Genomic DNA, 6,000 nt, shown 5'->3' with positions numbered 1-6,000 from the left:
GCCTCCCTGGTACATGAGAGGCTGCAAGGGTTGGGGGATGCCTCTGAGGACTGATGTGGGACCTGGTGATCCTCGAGGCTCCTCGGAGGCTCGGCGCATGCTGAGCTGGTGGCATCTTACTCAGGACTAAGTGCACGACTTCCCGAGCGCTGCCCACTGCTTCACCCCGTGCCATAATGGACACTGATTTATTGAGCAGCATTAGCAGATTTGCCCAGCGCTGGCTCTTCCAGCGGAGGCTGATTTCTCCAGCAGTAATGGACACAAACTTTGCTTCTAATGTGCACTTTCCCCTCCTGCTTCCTCTTGCAGGGCTCTCCTGGGGTGCTTCCCACTCCCGTCCTGCTTCCACCCAGCTGTCCCCGCAGCATGGCTGGCCGCAGGCCAAGGTGGGTCCAAGGCAGCTGCACTGGGGCCCTCCGTGCTGGCACGGGCTGGGGCCTGAGGCTCTCCCGGAGTCCCTTTGCTGGGTTCCATGAGCCTTCCCTTGGACGGCTCTTTGGGCCAATGGGAGCTTTTGAGAAAGACGATGGCTTGGCCTTCCTCCACTAGCCATTTAACCAAGCCTAGGGGTGGAGATTCCCGTGCAGAGCATCCCTCTGGGCAGGCCTCCTTCCTCCCTCCTGCGAAAGCAGAGCTGTGTGCTCGCCCCAGGCCTCCCCTGCTCACCTACAGCTGCCCCCAGCGTGCGGGGAGCCTGGCGGGCAGCGTGCCAGAGCTGGGCCAAACGCCCCTGCCCGCCTGCCTGCCGTGGAGCTTGGGAGCCCAGTAGCTATCCCAAGCCCGTGTCCCAGGGCGGTGTGAGCCCTCCTCCGTGCTCAGGCAGAGGCTGCTGCCTCCCCGGAGCCTGCAGTGGAGCTTGTTATGCTCCTGCTCCGCACACACGGGAGCAGGAATAAACAAAGGGTAGGCACCGTGAGCTCGCCAGCTGAGGGCTGAATCACTCCGGCTCCCTGCTCCTGCCCACTCCCAGGCTGCCGCCTCTCCTCCCGTGGGCGCAGACCCTGGCTCACTGGGAGGGTGGGTGCCCGTCAGGCGTGGAGCCCTGCGTGAGCTTCAGCAAAGGATCCTCGTGGCAAGAAACACCGGGGGGGGGGGGATCGATGCCTCTTATTATTATGGCTATTTCAGCGATGCCATCGATGCTAATAGTACTTCACAAACACAGACAAAGCCGGCAATCTGAATGTGGCCAGAAAAAACAAACAGAGGACAAAAGACAGGCTAAGAGCTCTGAATGCCGTTTTTAATGCTTTTTCCCCCACAGTTAAAGCCCCACTAAAGTGCAGGGCACCGTGTATTCAATAACACTCCAGAATAATTCCTGGCATTGTCTGGTGTGAGAGGGGGAAATTTCACCTCAGCTCATCCACAAACACACAGAAATACGCCATGCAAGCAGCACTGGTGGCCATGCGAGAGCGATGCTATACGCTGCCTGGAAGCAGGGGGCCTTCCAAGACCGTCTTTCCCACCCTCGGCTCTGACTGCTGTCCCCACCCTGGCAGCGCGGTGAGCGGCAGAGGACGGGGCACTTGGTGTGCAGAAGCAGAGATGAGCTTTTGGGCTAAGATGGCATCCGTGCACACCTCTCCTATAGAAAAGTTCGGTGTAAAACCTGCCTTTTCTGTCACCTGTGTGTGATTTCTGGCTGGGGGGGGCAGAGGGAGCAGCGCAGCAGGAGGGTCGAGGGCAGCATGGGTGCACCAGGCGTGGCGGCGGAGCAGAGCCCTGGCAGCATATGAGGCGACAGGGAGGATGGAGAGCACAGTGAGAAGGAAGCATCACTTAATAACTACTCTCCTAGCTGGGCACAGGAACACAAAGGCTCTCAGACATGATGCCAGAGTTTAAGAGGAGCCACAATATGCCTGATGTCCCTAAGGAACAGCGCTGCTATTTGGGCTTCTTCTTTCCTCCACATCCGGAGGGACAACTCTTACCTCACCTCACGGGTGACACTTCCCTTACCCCAACAGCCCCATGGGTGCCTTGGACAAAGGCAGGTCCTAGCAGCAATAAACCCCATTGATCTCTGCAGAAGGAACTGCACTGGCCCCTGCTCAGAGGCTCCAAAGGCTCTCACATTTCTGCATTTACCAATCAGTCATTGTAAACTCTGTGTTGCCAGATCCTTTGTGGTCTCCTTGCCCCAAAACGTTGGTGTCATACACCCCTGGTGCAGCAGTGAGCCCCTGGGGCTGGAGCAAGCCATCGCAACAGCTGCCCAGGAGCAGGGCCGAGGTGCTTTCCTTCAGGGACACACAGCTCACCCCACACAGCACCAGAGGCCCAAATCTACCTGGGACTGTCAGGTTGTCCCCAGCTCTTCATGGGCCACTACCAGCCAGCATCTCACCACTACAGACAAACAACTACCATGAGGGCTGAGACCATCCCACACGCAGACAGTAACACAGCCCACCCTTAACACCTGCTTGATACGAATGTCCCACTTGAAGAGGAGCAGCATTGTGGCTCAGAGAGGGTTTATAACATTACCTGGGAGAAGGGCATCTATGGGTCATTAGGAAAAAGAACAGGATAACTAGGTGCCGCCATTTATGGCAAGTGGCTGCTTTTGTAGAGGAACAGCCAGAATTAAGGTAAGGATGAGCTTACTGCTAAGGTTCCCAGGGTGTTGTAGGATGGGTGACAGAGTGCCAGGGACAGTCAGAAGTAGGCAACCAAACCTCACTGGAAGTCCTGTCCTCTCCTGCCCCCACTAACAGCCTCTGTCTATTTGCAGGTGTCAGCTTTGCAGTAGACGTGCTTTTTTTCCCCTCCCATCACCTTTACTGGCCACCCCCACATTGTGGAGACCAACTCCAGCTGTTGTGGGAGGCCACAAAGACCCACTCAACTGGGTCAACCTCCTTCTTGCAGCATGGAGTGACAAGGGGCATCTCAGCCCTCCAGGTGTGACTAGCCAGTGCTGACTGCTGTGTACCCCCAGGCTGCAGAGAGCAGCTCCACTGACAAGCCCTCATCGAACATTTTCCTCTCTAAAACCTGCAGGGAGCACCAAGAACATTTGGATGTCCATCTGCGGGGTCTCTTCCCTCAGACAGATGCTCCAGCTCTTTGCCACTGCCGTCCTCAGATGATAACGGGCTGTGGCAGATGGTTCCCTTCTGCTGACAGGAGGCAGGAATTTATCCCTGCTCTGAGCAGCTTCCCGGAGAGGCAGCACCTGCACATGGCATGAGGGACCAAGCCTCCAGCCTGGGCAGGAGGGAGCAGACTTGCCCCTCAACAGGGTTAGCTGGGACACGCTCATCTCGGTTTTGGTGCACGTGTCCAGGAATCCCACAAAAGGTCTAGAAAGGGCTGAGCTGGCAGGAGGGAGATGGATTTTAATTACTGCCATTATTATTATAGTTTTTTTTTTCTTTCAGATTTTCACACTTTTGTCGTAACAAGCTGAGCTGAGAAAATACGTGTAAATGCCAGGCTGAGATAAGATGTACCACACCTTGAAGTACTGCCAGCACCAGCTCTGGGAACGCCAGATCGGTTGTCTGCCCCTCCAGCCCCCTCCCTTTCTCAGCAAGGACAGAGGGAGGGTCTGCACCCACTCTGCCCCTGCACACCCGGAGAGGAGGGTGCCCTGCATTTCCCCTGGGCTCGACCAGCAACTGGCCCCTCAATCCTTCCCAGTAGTAACATTTTTCCCAGTAATAACTAACTAACTTCCCAGTACTAATCCTTCCCTGCAGAAGGCAGCTGTAACCTCCTGGCTGCTTGGAATGGGAATGGGAAGGCGACTCAGATGTCTCATGTTTGCCTGGCCCAACATGTGCACTCAGAGCTCCTCTGCCCACCTCAGGGCTGCAGCTCTGCCAGCAGCAGGACCTGTTCCTGCGGCCCTGCGGACGCAGTCAGGGGAAAAACGTGCTCTCAGATCGCGCGTGCTTTCTTCCTTGGAGGTGGTGACATTTCAGGGTGTGTGTGGGGGAGCAGGACGAAGGGGCAACGCAGGATATTCCTGCTCCCCCGTCCCCACGGCCATCTGGATGTGTACTGATGCCTCCTCACAGCAGGCTGAGTCAGTCCAGTGGCTTCTCATTATCAGCTGGAGGGAGTCCAAATTCTGCATTGTACGACTGCTTCTGAGTGAAATTGAGGATCGTTATCAAGTATTACCATAATGGTTTCTCTCTGTACTGTCTTGTACTGCTCCTTGCCCTGGTCAGCTGATTGATTTGGAGCAGAAGGAGGCAACGTACCAAAAATCCTTCGACCACCAGCCGCCCACCCAGGACAGCTGCAGCAGGAGCCGTACAACATCACTGCTGACATAGGCTGGGGCTGCACAGGCCGCGGAGGGCGATCCCACCACCATCCCCACGCCCGGTTTCGCTTCCCCGGAGACTGCAGCCCCTTCGGCAGCAGATGCGTGGCTGAGCCCATCTCCAGGCATCTTTGCTCAACTAAAGCGAGGTGAGAGGTAAGAGATGACGTGCTCATGCCTTGCCCATCTCAAATCATGACACGACCTTCGTGATACTCCAGAGAACAGGTAGAAAGAGGAGAAAAAAGCCTTTCTATAGCTCCCCTCAAGCAGGTGCTGCTGAAGGGGAGATGAGCTGCTGATGCACAGGGGCTGCCCCAGCTCAGCTCACCCAGATCACAGCAAAGCACGGCCACCACTCCATCCTGTTCGAGCTCAGGGTGTGGAAATTAGGCCTTGCTATGAAATGCTCTGCTGCAGAGAGAGGCCATATATCCTAATGTCAGTCTGACTCAAGTGCCTGATAGCTTGACTGCTCTGTCAAGCAGCCCAAACACGCTGCATGAAGGGCTGCAGGAAAAGGCTCCATTAAATTCTTAAGCTCATTGACACATATACAGAAAGTATTAATAATATCAAGCATCTCAGTGTCTATTGTAGCCCACATCCAGGAGATGAAAGATAATTTCTGGGACAAGGAAGTTATGACAGTGACAGGTTTTTAACAGCTTGACGTAAGAATAGGAGCCATACAATAGGACAAAGAGCAATGATTAAAGATCTTCAACACAAAGGAGAGAGGGCCTGGTGAGTGTGGAGGACATGAGAGTCGTGTCAAATGTCCATGCAGAAAAAGAAGAGGCTGTATTGGACAAGGAGGAGGGGAAGGTGCTGTGGGAGATGTCCCGCTGGGGCTGACTCACAAATGCTTGGCAGCTAACGGAAAGGGGTCAGGGTGCCTGGAGGGGATGAAACAGGCTCCTCACCTTAATGTTTAAAAGAGGTTTGGCCCCTGCCTGGTGTGCCACGCAGAGAGATGGGCATGCCTCAGCTAGGGCTGCAGCCAGCCTGGTAAGCAGCGCAGGGAAAGGCAACGTTGGGGAGCAGGAGAAAGAGCTGAGCTGCGCTGGAGGCTGGGCAGAGACTGGGGAGCAAACACCTCAGCCAGGGAAGGGGAGGTCTGGCATGGGGCAGGGCGAGGAGGGAGCTCTGCTCCCCGACAGCCAGAGCTGGAGAAGTGGAGGCAGTGGACTCAGCACCCAGACATCCTTGGAAGTGTAATTATTACTAATATCCTTAGTGCTTCTTTGCACACATACACGCTCCCCTAATGTACACTGCACATGTAAACAGCCTCCTAGTGACATTTGCACGCCCAATTACATCTGCATATCATTGATTTACATGCACAGTTGGAGAGCAATTAAAACGCTGGAGCCTGCTTTGCACTCTCCCACAGCCACCTCTGTGAACCCACACTGAGGAGGAAGAGCACCTTGCGCCGGGGCCAAAGCCTGGCCTGGTCCCCTACAGCTCTCGCCTTTGATTTCCCTCTCCCGCAGTGGTGTGCGGGGAGAGCCCCGGCCTCGCAGCGTGCTGAGCGGGGTGGGCTCACGCCAGTGCCCTCTCCTGCAACTCCTTCATCTGCAGCGACCCTAAAACCGGCTGTAACGCTTGCTGTTTGCTCAGCTCCTGTCATAAGTGACTGGCGCCTTTCCAAAAAGGATTAAAAGCAGGGAGTGAGAAACATAAAAGCTCGTGTAATT

At 55.5% G+C, this 6,000-nt stretch overlaps 1 protein-coding gene across 2 annotated transcripts in view; it reads right to left on the bottom strand.

Annotated features, from left to right (window-relative positions):
• The window catches only part of LINGO1 (leucine rich repeat and Ig domain containing 1), a 148,539-nt gene that overhangs the window by 16,549 nt on the left and 125,990 nt on the right, over positions 1-6,000 (bottom strand). The gene's annotated exons all lie outside the window — the stretch shown is intronic.

The sequence above is a fragment of the Athene cunicularia genome, assembly GCF_003259725.1.
Source record: "Athene cunicularia isolate RWA chromosome 10 unlocalized genomic scaffold, athCun1 chr10_part1, whole genome shotgun sequence".
NCBI lineage: Eukaryota > Metazoa > Chordata > Aves > Strigiformes > Strigidae > Athene > Athene cunicularia.
The sequence above is the reverse complement of the archived record's forward strand: the minus strand, read 5'-3'. Positions and strand labels throughout refer to the sequence as shown.